The 21,094-nt window shown below is 44.5% G+C and overlaps 13 non-coding genes across 13 annotated transcripts; all 13 read left to right on the top strand.

Annotated features, from left to right (window-relative positions):
* Positions 1–447: 447 nt before the first annotated feature.
* trnaq-uug lies at positions 448–519 on the top strand. Its single transcript has one exon. It is a non-coding gene; the product is annotated as a tRNA-Gln (tRNA).
* A 1,805-nt stretch (positions 520–2,324) lies between these two features.
* On the top strand, positions 2,325–2,406 carry trnal-cag. The gene has a single exon. It is a non-coding gene; the product is annotated as a tRNA-Leu (tRNA).
* A 2,347-nt stretch (positions 2,407–4,753) lies between these two features.
* trnal-cag lies at positions 4,754–4,836 on the top strand. Its single transcript has one exon. It is a non-coding gene; the product is annotated as a tRNA-Leu (tRNA).
* Positions 4,837–5,316: 480 nt separating this feature from the next.
* On the top strand, positions 5,317–5,388 carry trnaq-uug. The gene has a single exon. It is a non-coding gene; the product is annotated as a tRNA-Gln (tRNA).
* A 2,381-nt stretch (positions 5,389–7,769) lies between these two features.
* trnal-cag lies at positions 7,770–7,852 on the top strand. The gene has a single exon. It is a non-coding gene; the product is annotated as a tRNA-Leu (tRNA).
* Positions 7,853–10,187: 2,335 nt separating this feature from the next.
* Positions 10,188–10,269, top strand: trnal-cag. The gene has a single exon. It is a non-coding gene; the product is annotated as a tRNA-Leu (tRNA).
* A 479-nt stretch (positions 10,270–10,748) lies between these two features.
* Positions 10,749–10,820, top strand: trnaq-uug. Its single transcript has one exon. It is a non-coding gene; the product is annotated as a tRNA-Gln (tRNA).
* Positions 10,821–13,213: 2,393 nt separating this feature from the next.
* Positions 13,214–13,296, top strand: trnal-cag. Its single transcript has one exon. It is a non-coding gene; the product is annotated as a tRNA-Leu (tRNA).
* A 480-nt stretch (positions 13,297–13,776) lies between these two features.
* On the top strand, positions 13,777–13,848 carry trnaq-uug. The gene has a single exon. It is a non-coding gene; the product is annotated as a tRNA-Gln (tRNA).
* Positions 13,849–15,632: 1,784 nt separating this feature from the next.
* trnal-cag lies at positions 15,633–15,715 on the top strand. Its single transcript has one exon. It is a non-coding gene; the product is annotated as a tRNA-Leu (tRNA).
* Positions 15,716–16,195: 480 nt separating this feature from the next.
* trnaq-uug lies at positions 16,196–16,267 on the top strand. Its single transcript has one exon. It is a non-coding gene; the product is annotated as a tRNA-Gln (tRNA).
* A 2,369-nt stretch (positions 16,268–18,636) lies between these two features.
* Positions 18,637–18,719, top strand: trnal-cag. Its single transcript has one exon. It is a non-coding gene; the product is annotated as a tRNA-Leu (tRNA).
* A 480-nt stretch (positions 18,720–19,199) lies between these two features.
* Positions 19,200–19,271, top strand: trnaq-uug. Its single transcript has one exon. It is a non-coding gene; the product is annotated as a tRNA-Gln (tRNA).
* The last annotated feature ends 1,823 nt before the right edge of the window (positions 19,272–21,094 follow it).

Raw genomic sequence — 21,094 nt, 5'->3', positions numbered from 1 at the left:
ACGGTATTGGGGTAGAAGAGTCAATCGTTCCTTGTATGTTGGATGACAAGTGATAAATAAAAACAGACAGTGTTAGTAGTACCGTGCGTTTGACATACAGATTCAAAGAAGAAGTTGTTCTCTAGCCTCTCATGTAATATTTGGTGTGACCACCCTTTGCTTTTAAAATAGCATCAGTTCTTCCAGGCGCACTTGCACAAAGTCAGGGATTTTGTAGGTTTATCGTCAGCTGTTTGATTAAACAATTATACCAAACAGATGCTAATGATCACCAATTCAACATGTAGGTTTCAAACACAATCACTACCTGAAACAGAAACAGCTTGGGGAGGAATTCAACTGGGTGAGGAACAGCCAAACCCGACAGCTCTCCCACGTCTGTTCTCTGCATAGATAATATATACATGGTGATTTCGCGTAAGAAACTGCCTCCCGTCTCTGTGTAGTGGTTCCATGGTGTAATGGTTAGCACTCTGGACTTTGAATCCAGTGATCCGAGTTCAAATCTCGGTGGAACCTGAATTTAAGCGCGAGTGCAACCTGTCCACTTCTGGATAATCACGAACCTTCAGCTCATCTTGTCGTATGTGACAGTTTAAGAATGTGTTTCCAAGTGGACAGTTTACAGTTTACTGTCAAAAGTCATTCACCATGGCAAGGCCGAGCACAGCAACATGACACAAGGTAGTTACACTGCGTCAGCAAGGTCTCTCACAGGCAGACATTTCAAGGCAACGACTTTGCAGATGTGAAGAAGCACAAAGAAACGGGAAACACTTTGGACCTTAGACGCAGTGAAGATGTCCAGCAGTTCTATCAGCTCAGAGCTGCAGAAAACAGCGGGACCCTGGTCCACTAATCTACTGTCCGGAGAGGTATGGTCAGGAGTGGCCTTCATGGAAGACTTGCAGCCAAAAAGCCTCCAACATGGAAACAAGGCCAACGATTCAACCATGCATGTAAACCACATAAGGCCGAATAAGTGTACTCAGGCGGTCCGCAAGGCCAAAAGAGATTATTATAAGGAACAGCTCTCTCTTTGTAGTTCTAATCCCAGTAAATTTTGGGAAATAGTTAAGGGCATGGAAAGTAGACCCTCCTCCCTGCAGCTGCCAGTGTCCCTCAACATTGATGATTTCATTGTCACAGACAAAGGCCGTATGACAGAGCTCTTCAATCTTCATTTCATTAAGTCTGGCTCCCTGTTTGACTTAGCCACACCTCCCTGCCAATCCAACGTGCCCTTTTCTCCCATTAAATCAAAGGTAACTAGATGTGAAACACATCCCCCTAGTCATCAATACCTGTAACACAGTTTTACCCTCCGGCCTGTTACGGAGTCTCACCACCGCAACCGTCAAGGTCTTAAATGACATTATTACAGATTCACTTGACAAGAAGCAATGTTGTGCTGCTTGTTTTATTGACCTGGCAAAAGCTTTCGACACAGTAGACCATTCCATCCTAGCGAACCGACTAAGGAACGTTGGTGTCTCTGAGCATTCAGTGGCGTGGTTTGCCAATTACCTCACTGGCAGAGTCCAAAGTGTAAGGTCAGAACATCTGCTGTCTAAGGCCCTTACTGTCACCAAGGGAGTACCACAAGGCTCAATTTTAGGCCCACCACTTTTTTAAAGATTGGGGGTTCTCTACCGTAATCGGTCATCATTCACCCAATCTGCTAAACTCACCCTGATTCAGATGACTATATTACCCATGCTAGACTTTGGTTATGTAATTTACATGTCTGAAGGTAAGGGACTTCTCGAGAGGCTAGATGTTCTTAATCACTCAGCTATCAGACTTGCCACCAATGCTCCTTACAGGACACACCACTGCAATCTGTACGCCTCCATAAACTGGACATCCCTTCATACTCGACGTAAGATCCACTGGTTTATGCTCACTTAAAAAACTCTCTTAGGCCTAACCCCTCCGTATTTGGGATGTCTACTTCATCCTTCTTCCGTCACCTACAGCATCCGCTCTTCTAGTCACATCCGGCTACAAATCCCTTCAGCTAACACATCATTAGGTCACACCGCCTTTCAGTTCGCTGGGTCCTAAGATTGGAACCAACAACAAAAAAAACAAAACTCTCCACTCTAGTCAACACTGCCACTTTTAAAGGCAAAATCACCAACTTGTTCACAGAAAACTGTAATTGCTTCATGTGATGTTATGTGTTGTTGTTATATGTCGCTCTGCTACTATCTAGATTGTTGTCATTATTCAGCTTTTGTGTCATGGCATAGTGTATTGTATCGTGTCGTATGCACTCTGTCATGATATAGCAAAGGTTCTACTGTACACGAGGTTGCGCAGTCAGGATGGCCGAGCGGTCTAAGGCGCTGGTTCAGGTCGCAGTCTCCTCTGGAGGCGTGGGTTCGAATCCCACTTCTGACAGCTACTTTTCAAACTCAGCAAAATGCCTTTCACACGGTATTGGGGTAGAAGAGTCAATCGTTCCTTGTATGTTGGATGATAAGTGATAAGTAAAAACAGACAGTGTTAGTAGTACAGTCGGTTTGACATACAGATTCAAAGAAGAAGTTGTTCTCTAGCCTCTCATGTAATATTTGGTGTGACCACCCTTTGCTTTTAAAATAGCATCAGTTCTTCCAGGCGCACTTGCACAAAGTCAGGGATTTTGTAGGTTTATCGTCAGCTGTTTGATTAAACAATTATACCAAACAGATGCTAATGATCACCAATTCAACATGTAGGTTTCAAACACAATCATTACCTGAAACAGAAACAGCTTGGGGAGGAATTCAACTGGGTGAGGAACAGCCAAACCCGACAGCTCTCCCACGTCTGTTCTCTGCATAGATAATATATACATGGTGATTTCGCGTAAGAAACTGCCCCCGTCTCTGTGTAGTGGTTCCATGGTGTAATGGTTAGCACTCTGGACTTGAATCCAGTGATCCGAGTTCAAATCTCGGTGGAACCTGAATTTAAGCGCGAGTGCAAGTCCACTTCTGGATAATCACGAACCTTCAGCTGATCTTGTCGTATGTGACAGTTTAAGGATGTGTTTCCAAGTGGACAGTTTACTGTCAAAAGTCATTCACCATGGCAAGGCCGAGCACAGCAACATGACACAAGGTAGTTACACTGCGTCAGCAAGGTCTCTCACAGGCAGACATTTCAAGGCAAACGACTTTGCAGATGTGAAGAAGCACAAAGAAACGGGAAACACTTTGGACCTTAGACGCAGTGAAGATGTCCAGCAGTTCTATCAGCTCAGAGCTGCAGAAAACAGCGGGACCCTGGTCCACTAATCTACTGTCCGGAGAGGTATGGTCAGGAGTGGCCTTCATGGAAGTCTTGCAGCCAAAAAGCCTCCAACATGGAAACAAGGCCCAACGATTCAACCATGCATGTAAACCACATAAGGCCGAATAAGTGTACTCAGGCGGTCCGCAAGGCCAAAAGAGATTATTATAAGGAACAGCTCTCTCTTTGTAGTTCTAATCCCAGTAAATTTTGGGAAATAGTTAAGGGCATGGAAAGTAGACCCTCCTCCCTGCAGCTGCCAGTGTCCCTCAACATTGATGATTTCATTGTCACAGACAAAGGCCGTATGACAGAGCTCTTCAATCTTCATTTCATTAAGTCTGGCTCCCTGTTTGACTTAGCCACACCTCCCTGCCAATCCAACGTGCCCTTTTCTCCCATTAAATCAAAGGTAACTAGATGTGAAACACATCCCCCTAGTCATCAATACCTGTAACACAGTTTTACCCTCCGGCCTGTTACGGAGTCTCACCACCGCAACCGTCAAGGTCTTAAATGACATTATTACAGATTCACTTGACAAGAAGCAATGTTGTGCTGCTTGTTTTATTGACCTGGCAAAAGCTTTCGACACAGTAGACCATTCCATCCTAGCGAACCGACTAAGGAACGTTGGTGTCTCTGAGCATTCAGTGGCGTGGTTTGCCAATTACCTCACTGGCAGAGTCCAAAGTGTAAGGTCAGAACATCTGCTGTCTAAGGCCCTTACTGTCACCAAGGGAGTACCACAAGGCTCAATTTTAGGCCCACCACTTTTTTAAAGATTGGGGGTTCTCTACCGTAATCGGTCATCATTCACCCAATCTGCTAAACTCACCCTGATTCAGATGACTATATTACCCATGCTAGACTTTGGTTATGTAATTTACATGTCTGAAGGTAAGGGACTTCTCGAGAGGCTAGATGTTCTTAATCACTCAGCTATCAGACTTGCCACCAATGCTCCTTACAGGACACACCACTGCAATCTGTACGCCTCCATAAACTGGACATCCCTTCATACTCGACGTAAGATCCACTGGTTTATGCTCACTTAAAAAACTCTCTTAGGCCTAACCCCTCCGTATTTGGGATGTCTACTTCATCCTTCTTCCGTCACCTACAGCATCCGCTCTTCTAGTCACATCCGGCTACAAATCCCTTCAGCTAACACATCATTAGGTCGCACCGCCTTTCAGTTCGCTGGGTCCTAAGATTGGAACCAACAACAAAAAAAAACAAAACTCTCCACTCTAGTCAACACTGCCACTTTTAAAGGCAAAATCACCAACTTGTTCACAGAAAACTGTAATTGCTTCATGTGATGTTATGTGTTGTTGTTATATGTCGCTCTGCTACTATCTAGATTGTTGTCATTATTCAGCTTTTGTGTCATGGCATAGTGTATTGTATCGTGTCGTATGCACTCTGTCATGATATAGCAAAGGTTCTACTGTACACAGGTTGCGCAGTCAGGATGGCCGAGCGGTCTAAGGCGCTGCGTTCAGGTCGCAGTCTCCTCTGGAGGCGTGGGTTCGAATCCCACTTCTGACAGCTACTTTTCAAACTCAGCAAAATGCCTTTCACACGGTATTGGGGTAGAAGAGTCAATCGTTCCTTGTATGTTGGATGATAAGTGATAAGTAAAAACAGACAGTGTTAGTAGTACAGTGGGTTTGACATACAGATTCAAAGAAGAAGTTGTTCTCTAGCCTCTCATGTAATATTTGGTGTGACCACCCTTTGCTTTTAAAATAGCATCAGTTCTTCCAGGCGCACTTGCACAAAGTCAGGGATTTTGTAGGTTTATCGTCAGCTGTTTGATTAAACAATTATACCAAACAGATGCTAATGATCACCAATTCAACATGTAGGTTTCAAACACAATCACTACCTGAAACAGAAACAGCTTGGGGAGGAATTCAACTGGGTGAGGAACAGCCAAACCCGACAGCTCTCCCACGTCTGTTCTCTGCATAGATAATATATACATGGTGATTTCGCGTAAGAAACTGCCTCCCGTCTCTGTGTAGTGGTTCCATGGTGTAATGGTTAGCACTCTGGACTTTGAATCCAGTGATCCGAGTTCAAATCTCGGTGGAACCTGAATTTAAGCGAGTGCACTTCTGGATAATCACGAACCTTCAGCTGATCTTGTCGTATGTGACAGTTTAAGGATGTGTTTCCAAGTGGACAGTTTACAGTTTACTGTCAAAAGTCATTCACCATGGCAAGGCCGAGCACAGCAACATGACACAAGGTAGTTACACTGCGTCAGCAAGGTCTCTCACAGGCAGACATTTCAAGGCAAACGACTTTGCAGATGTGAAGAAGCACAAAGAAACGGGAAACACTTTGGACCTTAGACGCAGTGAAGATGTCCAGCAGTTCTATCAGCTCAGAGCTGCAGAAAACAGCGGGACCCTACTTTCCGGAGAGGTATGGGCCTTCATGGAGGACTTGCAGCCAAAAAGCCTCCAACATGGAAACAAGGCCAAACGATTCAACCATGCATGTAAACCGAATAAGTGCACTCAGGTCGGTCCGCAAGGCCAAAATAGATTATTATAAGGAACAGCTCTCTCTTTGTAGTTCTAATCCCAGTAAATTTTGGGAAATAGTTAAGGGCATGGAAAGTAGACCCTCCTCCCTGCAGCTGCAGCTGCCAGTGTCCCTCAACATTGATGACTTCATTGTCACAGACAAAGGCCGTATGACAGAGCTCTTCAATCTTCATTTCATTAAGTCTGGCTCCCTGTTTGACTTAACCACACCTCCCTGCCAATCCAACGTGCCCTTTTCTCCCATTAAATCAAAGGTAACTAGATGTGAAACACGTCCCCCTAGTCATCAATACCCGTAACACAGTTTTACCCTCCGGCCTGTTACGGAGTCTCAGGTGCTGTATGACCTCATTAATCTGGACCCTAAAAAGACATCCGGGTCAGATGGCTTAGACCCTTTCTTGATTAAAGTCACAGCCCCTATCATCGCTGAGCCTCTATCTCACCTATTCAGCCTGTCGTTTCACTGTGCAGAAGTTCCCAGCGCTTGGAAGGAAGCGGTAGTGAGTCCTTTATTTAAGGGTGGAGATCAAGCTGAGCCAGAAAACTTGTCAATAAGCAACCGATTGACTTTCTTCATGATCATAGTTTAATTTCTGGTTTGCAATCTGGTTTTCGTACTGGCTTTAGGTGTACCACCGCAACCGTCAAGGTTTTAAATGACATTATTACAGATTCACTTGACAAGAAGCAATGTTGACCTGGCAAAAGCTTTCGACACAGTAGACCATTCCATCCTAGCGAACCGACTAAGGAACGTTGGTGTCTCTGAGCATTCAGTGGCGTGGTTTGCCAATTACCTCACTGGCAGAGTCCAAAGTGTAAGGTCAGAACATCTGCTGTCTAAGGCCCTTACTGTCACCAAGGGAGTACCACAAGGCTCAATTATAGGCCCACCACTTTTTTCAAAAGTGCAGGACACTCACTTCTATGCAGATGATACTGTTTTATATTCAGTTGAGTCCTCCCCGGAAAAGGTTCTAAGAACTCTTCAACAACCTTTCCATTGTATCTAGCATGCTTTCTCCGACCGTCACCTCGTCCTTAATACCTCCAAAAGAAAGTTGATGGGGTTTGGTATGAAAAAAAAACTGTCTCCCACCCCGGTGTAATTACCAAAGTTGAGGGTGTGGAACTAGAGCAAGTAAATGCATCCAAATGCTTGGGAGTTTGGTTAGACAGCACACTATCTTACTCTCATCACATTACCAAGCTACAGGCCAAGGTCAAGGCCAGACTGGGGCTTCTCTACCGTAATCGGTCATCATTCACCCAATCTGCTAAACTCACCCTGATTCAGATGACTATATTACCCATGCTAGACTTTGGTTATGTAATTTACATGTCTGAAGGTAAGGGACTTCTCGAGAGGCTAGATGTTCTTAATCACTCAGCTATCAGACTTGCCACCAATGCTCCTTACAGGACACACCACTGCAATCTGTACGCCTCCATAAACTGGACATCCCTTCATACTCGACGTAAGATCCACTGGTTTATGCTCACTTAAAAAACTCTCTTAGGCCTAACCCCTCCGTATTTGGGATGTCTACTTCATCCTTCTTCCGTCACCTACAGCATCCGCTCTTCTAGTCACATCCGGCTACAAATCCCTTCAGCTAACACATCATTAGGTCGCACCGCCTTTCAGTTCGCTGGGTCCTAAGATTGGAACCAACAACAAAAAAAAACAAAACTCTCCACTCTAGTCAACACTGCCACTTTTAAAGGCAAAATCACCAACTTGTTCACAGAAAACTGTAATTGCTTCATGTGATGTTATGTGTTGTTGTTATATGTCGCTCTGCTACTATCTAGATTGTTGTCATTATTCAGCTTTTGTGTCATGGCATAGTGTATTGTATCGTGTCGTATGCACTCTGTCATGATATAGCAAAGGTTCTACTGTACACAGGTTGCGCAGTCAGGATGGCCGAGCGGTCTAAGGCGCTGCGTTCAGGTCGCAGTCTCCTCTGGAGGCGTGGGTTCGAATCCCACTTCTGACAGCTACTTTTCAAACTCAGCAAAATGCCTTTCACACGGTATTGGGGTAGAAGAGTCAATCGTTCCTTGTATGTTGGATGATAAGTGATAAGTAAAAACAGACAGTGTTAGTAGTACAGTGGGTTTGACATACAGATTCAAAGAAGAAGTTGTTCTCTAGCCTCTCATGTAATATTTGGTGTGACCACCCTTTGCTTTTAAAATAGCATCAGTTCTTCCAGGCGCACTTGCACAAAGTCAGGGATTTTGTAGGTTTATCGTCAGCTGTTTGATTAAACAATTATACCAAACAGATGCTAATGATCACCAATTCAACATGTAGGTTTCAAACACAATCACTACCTGAAACAGAAACAGCTTGGGGAGGAATTCAACTGGGTGAGGAACAGCCAAACCCGACAGCTCTCCCACGTCTGTTCTCTGCATAGATAATATATACATGGTGATTTCGCGTAAGAAACTGCCTCCCGTCTCTGTGTAGTGGTTCCATGGTGTAATGGTTAGCACTCTGGACTTGAATCCAGTGATCCGAGTTCAAATCTCGGTGGAACCTGAATTTAAGCACTTCTGGATAATCACGAACCTTCAGCTGATCTTGTCGTATGTGAAAGTTTAAGGATGTGTTTCCAAGTGGACAGTTTACTGTCAAAAGTCATTCACCATGGCAAGGCCGAGCACAGCAACATGACACAAGGTAGTTACACTGCGTCAGCAAGGTCTCTCACAGGCAGACATTTCAAGGCAAACGACTTTGCAGATGTGAAGAAGCACAAAGAAACGGGAAACACTTTGGACCTTAGACGCAGTGAAGATGTCCAGCAGTTCTATCAGCTCAGAGCTGCAGAAAACAGCGGGACCCTGGTCCACTAATCTACTGTCCGGAGAGGTATGGTCAGGAGTGGCCTTCATGGAAGTCTTGCAGCCAAAAAGCCTCCAACATGGAAACAAGGCCCAACGATTCAACCATGCATGTAAACCACATAAGGCCGAATAAGTGTACTCAGGCGGTCCGCAAGGCCAAAAGAGATTATTATAAGGAACAGCTCTCTCTTTGTAGTTCTAATCCCAGTAAATTTTGGGAAATAGTTAAGGGCATGGAAAGTAGACCCTCCTCCCTGCAGCTGCCAGTGTCCCTCAACATTGATGATTTCATTGTCACAGACAAAGGCCGTATGACAGAGCTCTTCAATCTTCATTTCATTAAGTCTGGCTCCCTGTTTGACTTAGCCACACCTCCCTGCCAATCCAACGTGCCCTTTTCTCCCATTAAATCAAAGGTAACTAGATGTGAAACACATCCCCCTAGTCATCAATACCTGTAACACAGTTTTACCCTCCGGCCTGTTACGGAGTCTCACCACCGCAACCGTCAAGGTCTTAAATGACATTATTACAGATTCACTTGACAAGAAGCAATGTTGTGCTGCTTGTTTTATTGACCTGGCAAAAGCTTTCGACACAGTAGACCATTCCATCCTAGCGAACCGACTAAGGAACGTTGGTGTCTCTGAGCATTCAGTGGCGTGGTTTGCCAATTACCTCACTGGCAGAGTCCAAAGTGTAAGGTCAGAACATCTGCTGTCTAAGGCCCTTACTGTCACCAAGGGAGTACCACAAGGCTCAATTTTAGGCCCACCACTTTTTTAAAGATTGGGGGTTCTCTACCGTAATCGGTCATCATTCACCCAATCTGCTAAACTCACCCTGATTCAGATGACTATATTACCCATGCTAGACTTTGGTTATGTAATTTACATGTCTGAAGGTAAGGGACTTCTCGAGAGGCTAGATGTTCTTAATCACTCAGCTATCAGACTTGCCACCAATGCTCCTTACAGGACACACCACTGCAATCTGTACGCCTCCATAAACTGGACATCCCTTCATACTCGACGTAAGATCCACTGGTTTATGCTCACTTAAAAAACTCTCTTAGGCCTAACCCCTCCGTATTTGGGATGTCTACTTCATCCTTCTTCCGTCACCTACAGCATCCGCTCTTCTAGTCACATCCGGCTACAAATCCCTTCAGCTAACACATCATTAGGTCACACCGCCTTTCAGTTCGCTGGGTCCTAAGATTGGAACCAACAACAAAAAAAAACAAAACTCTCCACTCTAGTCAACACTGCCACTTTTAAAGGCAAAATCACCAACTTGTTCACAGAAAACTGTAATTGCTTCATGTGATGTTATGTGTTGTTGTTATATGTCGCTCTGCTACTATCTAGATTGTTGTCATTATTCAGCTTTTGTGTCATGGCATAGTGTATTGTATCGTGTCGTATGCACTCTGTCATGATATAGCAAAGGTTCTACTGTACACGAGGTTGCGCAGTCAGGATGGCGAGCGGTCTAAGGCGCTGCGTTCAGGTCGCAGTCTCCTCTGGAGGCGTGGGTTCGAATCCCACTTCTGACAGCTACTTTTCAAACTCAGCAAAATGCCTTTCACACGGTATTGGGGTAGAAGAGTCAATCGTTCCTTGTATGTTGGATGATAAGTGATAAGTAAAAACAGACAGTGTTAGTAGTACAGTGGTTTGACATACAGATTCAAAGAAGAAGTTGTTCTCTAGCCTCTCATGTAATATTTGGTGTGACCACCCTTTGCTTTTAAAATAGCATCAGTTCTTCCAGGCGCACTTGCACAAAGTCAGGGATTTTGTAGGTTTATCGTCAGCTGTTTGATTAAACAATTATACCAAACAGATGCTAATGATCACCAATTCAACATGTAGGTTTCAAACACAATCACTACCTGAAACAGAAACAGCTTGGGGAGGAATTCAACTGGGTGAGGAACAGCCAAACCCGACAGCTCTCCCACGTCTGTTCTCTGCATAGATAATATATACATGGTGATTTCGCGTAAGAAACTGCCTCCCGTCTCTGTGTAGTGGTTCCATGGTGTAATGGTTAGCACTCTGGACTTTGAATCCAGTGATCCGAGTTCAAATCTCGGTGGAACCTGAATTTAAGCGCGAGTGCAACCTGTCCACTTCTGGATAATCATGAACCTTCAGCTCATCTTGTCGTATGTGACAGTTTAAGGATGTGTTTCCAAGTGGACAGTTTACAGTTTACTGTCAAAAGTCATTCACCATGGCAAGGCCGAGCACAGCAACATGACACAAGGTAGTTACACTGCGTCAGCAAGGTCTCTCACAGGCAGACATTTCAAGGCAACCGACTTTGCAGATGTGAAGAAGCACAAAGAAACGGGAAACACTTTGGACCTTAGACGCAGTGAAGATGTCCAGCAGTTCTATCAGCTCAGAGCTGCAGAAAACAGCGGGACCCTACTTTCCGGAGAGGTATGGGCCTTCATGGAGGACTTGCAGCCAAAAAGCCTCCAACATGGAAACAAGGCCAAACGATTCAACCATGCATGTAAACCGAATAAGTGCACTCAGGTCGGTCCGCAAGGCCAAAATAGATTATTATAAGGAACAGCTCTCTCTTTGTAGTTCTAATCCCAGTAAATTTTGGGAAATAGTTAAGGGCATGGAAAGTAGACCCTCCTCCCTGCAGCTGCAGCTGCCAGTGTCCCTCAACATTGATGACTTCATTGTCACAGACAAAGGCCGTATGACAGAGCTCTTCAATCTTCATTTCATTAAGTCTGGCTCCCTGTTTGACTTAACCACACCTCCCTGCCAATCCAACGTGCCCTTTTCTCCCATTAAATCAAAGGTAACTAGATGTGAAACACGTCCCCCTAGTCATCAATACCCGTAACACAGTTTTACCCTCCGGCCTGTTACGGAGTCTCAGGTGCTGTATGACCTCATTAATCTGGACCCTAAAAAGACATCCGGGTCAGATGGCTTAGACCCTTTCTTGATTAAAGTCACAGCCCCTATCATCGCTGAGCCTCTATCTCACCTATTCAGCCTGTCGTTTCACTGTGCAGAAGTTCCCAGCGCTTGGAAGGAAGCGGTAGTGAGTCCTTTATTTAAGGGTGGAGATCAAGCTGAGCCAGAAAACTTGTCAATAAGCAACCGATTGACTTTCTTCATGATCATAGTTTAATTTCTGGTTTGCAATCTGGTTTTCGTACTGGCTTTAGGTGTACCACCGCAACCGTCAAGGTTTTAAATGACATTATTACAGATTCACTTGACAAGAAGCAATGTTGACCTGGCAAAAGCTTTCGACACAGTAGACCATTCCATCCTAGCGAACCGACTAAGGAACGTTGGTGTCTCTGAGCATTCAGTGGCGTGGTTTGCCAATTACCTCACTGGCAGAGTCCAAAGTGTAAGGTCAGAACATCTGCTGTCTAAGGCCCTTACTGTCACCAAGGGAGTACCACAAGGCTCAATTATAGGCCCACCACTTTTTTCAAAAGTGCAGGACACTCACTTCTATGCAGATGATACTGTTTTATATTCAGTTGAGTCCTCCCCGGAAAAGGTTCTAAGAACTCTTCAACAACCTTTCCATTGTATCTAGCATGCTTTCTCCGACCGTCACCTCGTCCTTAATACCTCCAAAAGAAAGTTGATGGGGTTTGGTATGAAAAAAAAACTGTCTCCCACCCCGGTGTAATTACCAAAGTTGAGGGTGTGGAACTAGAGCAAGTAAATGCATCCAAATGCTTGGGAGTTTGGTTAGACAGCACACTATCTTACTCTCATCACATTACCAAGCTACAGGCCAAGGTCAAGGCCAGACTGGGGCTTCTCTACCGTAATCGGTCATCATTCACCCAATCTGCTAAACTCACCCTGATTCAGATGACTATATTACCCATGCTAGACTTTGGTTATGTAATTTACATGTCTGAAGGTAAGGGACTTCTCGAGAGGCTAGATGTTCTTAATCACTCAGCTATCAGACTTGCCACCAATGCTCCTTACAGGACACACCACTGCAATCTGTACGCCTCCATAAACTGGACATCCCTTCATACTCGACGTAAGATCCACTGGTTTATGCTCACTTAAAAAACTCTCTTAGGCCTAACCCCTCCGTATTTGGGATGTCTACTTCATCCTTCTTCCGTCACCTACAGCATCCGCTCTTCTAGTCACATCCGGCTACAAATCCCTTCAGCTAACACATCATTAGGTCGCACCGCCTTTCAGTTCGCTGGGTCCTAAGATTGGAACCAACAACAAAAAAAAACAAAACTCTCCACTCTAGTCAACACTGCCACTTTTAAAGGCAAAATCACCAACTTGTTCACAGAAAACTGTAATTGCTTCATGTGATGTTATGTGTTGTTGTTATATGTCGCTCTGCTACTATCTAGATTGTTGTCATTATTCAGCTTTTGTGTCATGGCATAGTGTATTGTATCGTGTCGTATGCACTCTGTCATGATATAGCAAAGGTTCTACTGTACACAAGGTTGCGCAGTCAGGATGGCCGAGCGGTCTAAGGCGCTGCGTTCAGGTCGCAGTCTCCTCTGGAGGCGTGGGTTCGAATCCCACTTCTGACAGCTACTTTTCAAACTCAGCAAAATGCCTTTCACACGGTATTGGGGTAGAAGAGTCAATCGTTCCTTGTATGTTGGATGATAAGTGATAAGTAAAAACAGACAGTGTTAGTAGTACAGTGGGTTTGACATACAGATTCAAAGAAGAAGTTGTTCTCTAGCCTCTCATGTAATATTTGGTGTGACCACCCTTTGCTTTTAAAATAGCATCAGTTCTTCCAGGCGCACTTGCACAAAGTCAGGGATTTTGTAGGTTTATCGTCAGCTGTTTGATTAAACAATTATACCAAACAGATGCTAATGATCACCAATTCAACATGTAGGTTTCAAACACAATCACTACCTGAAACAGAAACAGCTTGGGGAGGAATTCAACTGGGTGAGGAACAGCCAAACCCGACAGCTCTCCCACGTCTGTTCTCTGCATAGATAATATATACATGGTGATTTCGCGTAAGAAACTGCCTCCCGTCTCTGTGTAGTGGTTCCATGGTGTAATGGTTAGCACTCTGGACTTTGAATCCAGTGATCCGAGTTCAAATCTCGGTGGAACCTGAATTTAAGCACTTCTGGATAATCACGAACCTTCAGCTGATCTTGTCGTATGTGAAAGTTTAAGGATGTGTTTCCAAGTGGACAGTTTACTGTCAAAAGTCATTCACCATGGCAAGGCCGAGCACAGCAACATGACACAAGGTAGTTACACTGCGTCAGCAAGGTCTCTCACAGGCAGACATTTCAAGGCAAACGACTTTGCAGATGTGAAGAAGCACAAAGAAACGGGAAACACTTTGGACCTTAGACGCAGTGAAGATGTCCAGCAGTTCTATCAGCTCAGAGCTGCAGAAAACAGCGGGACCCTGGTCCACTAATCTACTGTCCGGAGAGGTATGGTCAGGAGTGGCCTTCATGGAAGTCTTGCAGCCAAAAAGCCTCCAACATGGAAACAAGGCCCAACGATTCAACCATGCATGTAAACCACATAAGGCCGAATAAGTGTACTCAGGCGGTCCGCAAGGCCAAAAGAGATTATTATAAGGAACAGCTCTCTCTTTGTAGTTCTAATCCCAGTAAATTTTGGGAAATAGTTAAGGGCATGGAAAGTAGACCCTCCTCCCTGCAGCTGCCAGTGTCCCTCAACATTGATGATTTCATTGTCACAGACAAAGGCCGTATGACAGAGCTCTTCAATCTTCATTTCATTAAGTCTGGCTCCCTGTTTGACTTAGCCACACCTCCCTGCCAATCCAACGTGCCCTTTTCTCCCATTAAATCAAAGGTAACTAGATGTGAAACACATCCCCCTAGTCATCAATACCTGTAACACAGTTTTACCCTCCGGCCTGTTACGGAGTCTCACCACCGCAACCGTCAAGGTCTTAAATGACATTATTACAGATTCACTTGACAAGAAGCAATGTTGTGCTGCTTGTTTTATTGACCTGGCAAAAGCTTTCGACACAGTAGACCATTCCATCCTAGCGAACCGACTAAGGAACGTTGGTGTCTCTGAGCATTCAGTGGCGTGGTTTGCCAATTACCTCACTGGCAGAGTCCAAAGTGTAAGGTCAGAACATCTGCTGTCTAAGGCCCTTACTGTCACCAAGGGAGTACCACAAGGCTCAATTTTAGGCCCACCACTTTTTTAAAGATTGGGGGTTCTCTACCGTAATCGGTCATCATTCACCCAATCTGCTAAACTCACCCTGATTCAGATGACTATATTACCCATGCTAGACTTTGGTTATGTAATTTACATGTCTGAAGGTAAGGGACTTCTCGAGAGGCTAGATGTTCTTAATCACTCAGCTATCAGACTTGCCACCAATGCTCCTTACAGGACACACCACTGCAATCTGTACGCCTCCATAAACTGGACATCCCTTCATACTCGACGTAAGATCCACTGGTTTATGCTCACTTAAAAAACTCTCTTAGGCCTAACCCCTCCGTATTTGGGATGTCTACTTCATCCTTCTTCCGTCACCTACAGCATCCGCTCTTCTAGTCACATCCGGCTACAAATCCCTTCAGCTAACACATCATTAGGTCGCACCGCCTTTCAGTTCGCTGGGTCCTAAGATTGGAACCAACAACAAAAAAAAACAAAACTCTCCACTCTAGTCAACACTGCCACTTTTAAAGGCAAAATCACCAACTTGTTCACAGAAAACTGTAATTGCTTCATGTGATGTTATGTGTTGTTGTTATATGTCGCTCTGCTACTATCTAGATTGTTGTCATTATTCAGCTTTTGTGTCATGGCATAGTGTATTGTATCGTGTCGTATGCACTCTGTCATGATATAGCAAAGGTTCTACTGTACACGAGGTTGCGCAGTCAGGATGGCCGAGCGGTCTAAGGCGCTGCGTTCAGGTCGCAGTCTCCTCTGGAGGCGTGGGTTCGAATCCCACTTCTGACAGCTACTTTTCAAACTCAGCAAAATGCCTTTCACACGGTATTGGGGTAGAAGAGTCAATCGTTCCTTGTATGTTGGATGATAAGTGATAAGTAAAAACAGACAGTGTTAGTAGTACAGTGGGTTTGACATACAGATTCAAAGAAGAAGTTGTTCTCTAGCCTCTCATGTAATATTTGGTGTGACCACCCTTTGCTTTTAAAATAGCATCAGTTCTTCCAGGCGCACTTGCACAAAGTCAGGGATTTTGTAGGTTTATCGTCAGCTGTTTGATTAAACAATTATACCAAACAGATGCTAATGATCACCAATTCAACATGTAGGTTTCAAACACAATCACTACCTGAAACAGAAACAGCTTGGGGAGGAATTCAACTGGGTGAGGAACAGCCAAACCCGACAGCTCTCCCACGTCTGTTCTCTGCATAGATAATATATACATGGTGATTTCGCGTAAGAAACTGCCTCCCGTCTCTGTGTAGTGGTTCCATGGTGTAATGGTTAGCACTCTGGACTTTGAATCCAGTGATCCGAGTTCAAATCTCGGTGGAACCTGAATTTAAGCACTTCTGGATAATCACGAACCTTCAGCTGATCTTGTCGTATGTGAAAGTTTAAGGATGTGTTTCCAAGTGGACAGTTTACTGTCAAAAGTCATTCACCATGGCAAGGCCGAGCACAGCAACATGACACAAGGTAGTTACACTGCGTCAGCAAGGTCTCTCACAGGCAGACATTTCAAGGCAAACGACTTTGCAGATGTGAAGAAGCACAAAGAAACGGGAAACACTTTGGACCTTAGACGCAGTGAAGATGTCCAGCAGTTCTATCAGCTCAGAGCTGCAGAAAACAGCGGGACCCTACTTTCCGGAGAGGTATGGGCCTTCATGGAGGACTTGCAGCCAAAAAGCCTCCAACATGGAAACAAGGCCAAACGATTCAACCATGCATGTAAACCGAATAAGTGCACTCAGGTCGGTCCGCAAGGCCAAAATAGATTATTATAAGGAACAGCTCTCTCTTTGTAGTTCTAATCCCAGTAAATTTTGGGAAATAGTTAAGGGCATGGAAAGTAGACCCTCCTCCCTGCAGCTGCAGCTGCCAGTGTCCCTCAACATTGATGACTTCATTGTCACAGACAAAGGCCGTATGACAGAGCTCTTCAATCTTCATTTCATTAAGTCTGGCTCCCTGTTTGACTTAACCACACCTCCCTGCCAATCCAACGTGCCCTTTTCTCCCATTAAATCAAAGGTAACTAGATGTGAAACACGTCCCCCTAGTCATCAATACCCGTAACACAGTTTTACCCTCCGGCCTGTTACGGAGTCTCAGGTGCTGTATGACCTCATTAATCTGGACCCTAAAAAGACATCCGGGTCAGATGGCTTAGACCCTTTCTTGATTAAAGTCACAGCCCCTATCATCGCTGAGCCTCTATCTCACCTATTCAGCCTGTCGTTTCACTGTGCAGAAGTTCCCAGCGCTTGGAAGGAAGCGGTAGTGAGTCCTTTATTTAAGGGTGGAGATCAAGCTGAGCCAGAAAACTTGTCAATAAGCAACCGATTGACTTTCTTCATGATCATAGTTTAATTTCTGGTTTGCAATCTGGTTTTCGTACTGGCTTTAGGTGTACCACCGCAACCGTCAAGGTTTTAAATGACATTATTACAGATTCACTTGACAAGAAGCAATGTTGACCTGGCAAAAGCTTTCGACACAGTAGACCATTCCATCCTAGCGAACCGACTAAGGAACGTTGGTGTCTCTGAGCATTCAGTGGCGTGGTTTGCCAATTACCTCACTGGCAGAGTCCAAAGTGTAAGGTCAGAACATCTGCTGTCTAAGGCCCTTACTGTCACCAAGGGAGTACCACAAGGCTCAATTATAGGCCCACCACTTTTTTCAAAAGTGCAGGACACTCACTTCTATGCAGATGATACTGTTTTATATTCAGTTGAGTCCTCCCCGGAAAAGGTTCTAAGAACTCTTCAACAACCTTTCCATTGTATCTAGCATGCTTTCTCCGACCGTCACCTCGTCCTTAATACCTCCAAAAGAAAGTTGATGGGGTTTGGTATGAAAAAAAAACTGTCTCCCACCCCGGTGTAATTACCAAAGTTGAGGGTGTGGAACTAGAGCAAGTAAATGCATCCAAATGCTTGGGAGTTTGGTTAGACAGCACACTATCTTACTCTCATCACATTACCAAGCTACAGGCCAAGGTCAAGGCCAGACTGGGGCTTCTCTACCGTAATCGGTCATCATTCACCCAATCTGCTAAACTCACCCTGATTCAGATGACTATATTACCCATGCTAGACTTTGGTTATGTAATTTACATGTCTGAAGGTAAGGGACTTCTCGAGAGGCTAGATGTTCTTAATCACTCAGCTATCAGACTTGCCACCAATGCTCCTTACAGGACACACCACTGCAATCTGTACGCCTCCATAAACTGGACATCCCTTCATACTCGACGTAAGATCCACTGGTTTATGCTCACTTAAAAAACTCTCTTAGGCCTAACCCCTCCGTATTTGGGATGTCTACTTCATCCTTCTTCCGTCACCTACAGCATCCGCTCTTCTAGTCACATCCGGCTACAAATCCCTTCAGCTAACACATCATTAGGTCGCACCGCCTTTCAGTTCGCTGGGTCCTAAGATTGGAACCAACAACAAAAAAAAACAAAACTCTCCACTCTAGTCAACACTGCCACTTTTAAAGGCAAAATCACCAACTTGTTCACAGAAAACTGTAATTGCTTCATGTGATGTTATGTGTTGTTGTTATATGTCGCTCTGCTACTATCTAGATTGTTGTCATTATTCAGCTTTTGTGTCATGGCATAGTGTATTGTATCGTGTCGTATGCACTCTGTCATGATATAGCAAAGGTTCTACTGTACACGAGGTTGCGCAGTCAGGATGGCCGAGCGGTCTAAGGCGCTGCGTTCAGGTCGCAGTCTCCTCTGGAGGCGTGGGTTCGAATCCCACTTCTGACAGTTACTTTTCAAACTCAGCAAAATGCCTTTCACACGGTATTGGGGTAGAAGAGTCAATCGTTCCTTGTATGTTGGATGATAAGTGATAAGTAAAAACAGACAGTGTTAGTAGTACAGTGGGTTTGACATACAGATTCAAAGAAGAAGTTGTTCTCTAGCCTCTCATGTAATATTTGGTGTGACCACCCTTTGCTTTTAAAATAGCATCAGTTCTTCCAGGCGCACTTGCACAAAGTCAGGGATTTTGTAGGTTTATCGTCAGCTGTTTGATTAAACAATTATACCAAACAGATGCTAATGATCACCAATTCAACATGTAGGTTTCAAACACAATCATTACCTGAAACAGAAACAGCTTGGGGAGGAATTCAACTGGGTGAGGAACAGCCAAACCCGACAGCTCTCCCACGTCTGTTCTCTGCATAGATAATATATACATGGTGATTTCGCGTAAGAAACTGCCTCCCGTCTCTGTGTAGTGGTTCCATGGTGTAATGGTTAGCACTCTGGACTTTGAATCCAGTGATCCGAGTTCAAATCTCGGTGGAACCTGAATTTAAGCGCGAGTACAACCTGTCCACTTCTGGATAATCACGAACCTTCAGCTCATCTTGTCGTATGTGACAGTTTAAGGATGTGTTTCCAAGTGGACAGTTTACTGTCAAAAGTCATTCACCATGGCAAGGCCGAGCACAGCAACATGACACAAGGTAGTTACACTGCGTCAGCAAGGTCTCTCACAGGCAGACATTTCAAGGCAAACGACTTTGCAGATGTGAAGAAGCACAAAGAAACGGGAAACACTTTGGACCTTAGACGCAGTGAAGATGTCCAGCAGTTCTATCAGCTCAGAGCTGCAGAAAACAGCGGGACCCTGGTCCACTAATCTACTGTCCGGAGAGGTATGGTCAGGAGTGGCCTTCATGGAAGTCTTGCAGCCAAAAAGCCTCCAACATGGAAACAAGGCCCAACGATTCAACCATGCATGTAAACCACATAAGGCCGAATAAGTGTACTCAGGCGGTCCGCAAGGCCAAAAGAGATTATTATAAGGAACAGCTCTCTCTTTGTAGTTCTAATCCCAGTAAATTTTGGGAAATAGTTAAGGGCATGGAAAGTAGACCCTCCTCCCTGCAGCTGCCAGTGTCCCTCAACATTGATGTTTTATGTGGATAATTTTAATATTTATGTGGATAATTTTAATATTTTCTGGCAAAGAATGTCTCTTTTTAAGACAGACGGACTTCACCCAAACAAACGGGGCTCAGAAATGTTAGCTGCGCACATACAGCATGTGGTGCGGTCCACACATGACTTACGTGAATGACTAATCATTCATGCAGCACACCTGGACACACCACCGCTCACTGAACAGATCTCTGCCTCACTGCCACAAACAACTGTCTCCACCTGCTGGCATGTAAAGCCGTCTGCTCCCAGCGCTGTTCCACAGACTTCTATTCCTGTCATCATCACGCATAGACCAGTAAACCGAAATGTGCACATCCCACACAGAAATCATAGTAATCTCTTAAGGATTAGGACAACTGCACCAACTCCAGCACCCAGAACAAACTCATTTAAAATGGCTCTCTTCAATGTGAGATCACTTTCAAGTAAGACTTTTATCTTAAATGATTTTATCTTGTCTGCAAATCTAGATTTTATGTTTTTAACTGAATCATGGTTGCAAATGAATGACTATAGCCAGCTAGCTGAACTGTGTCCGCCTCAATATGATTGCTTTAGTCAACCGAGGGTCAGTGGTCGTGGTGGTGGGCTAGTGAGCGTGTATAGGAAAAATTTAAATGTCATCAAGTACGCTGTGAAGAATTTAAATCCTTTGAAGTTCTCACTCTTAAAGTTGGAGGGCTGCAACCTATCATATTTGTTATAATTTATCGCCCCCCAAAACCGCCTGGAGGATTTTTATCAGAACTTCCTGAATTTTTATCTACTCTGGTTTTAAATTATGACAGAATTGTTCTTTGTGGCGATTTTAATATTCATGTTGATGACCCCAACAATGTTAATGCAACTGACTTTTTAAATATGGCCACTTCTTTTAACTTCAAACAACATGTCAAAGGGCAAACACATAACCGTGGTCATACACTGGACTTGGTTTTTACCCTGGGTGTCAGCATTTCCTCTGTGGAATTATTGGACATGACCATATCTGACCACAGATGTATTGTCTTTAGCTGCGATTCGCCTGTTACTCATGCCGCCTCACCAAGCTCCGTGTGTTCTCGCATCTTTAATGAACAAAGTGTTTCAAAGTTTTGCGCAGTCTTTCAGAGCCAAAGCCAACACCTGTCTGATTCCAACACCAACAATCTGGTTGATCACTTCAATCATATCTGCTTGTCGTC

This window comes from Micropterus salmoides, unplaced genomic scaffold, assembly GCF_014851395.1.
Source record: "Micropterus salmoides isolate LMB-PRFRI ecotype aquatic unplaced genomic scaffold, ASM1485139v1 Ms_hic_scaffold_1760, whole genome shotgun sequence".
Taxonomy (NCBI): Eukaryota; Metazoa; Chordata; class Actinopteri; order Centrarchiformes; family Centrarchidae; genus Micropterus; species Micropterus salmoides.
Note: the sequence above shows the minus strand (reverse complement) of the source record. Positions and strands in the feature narration are given on the sequence as shown.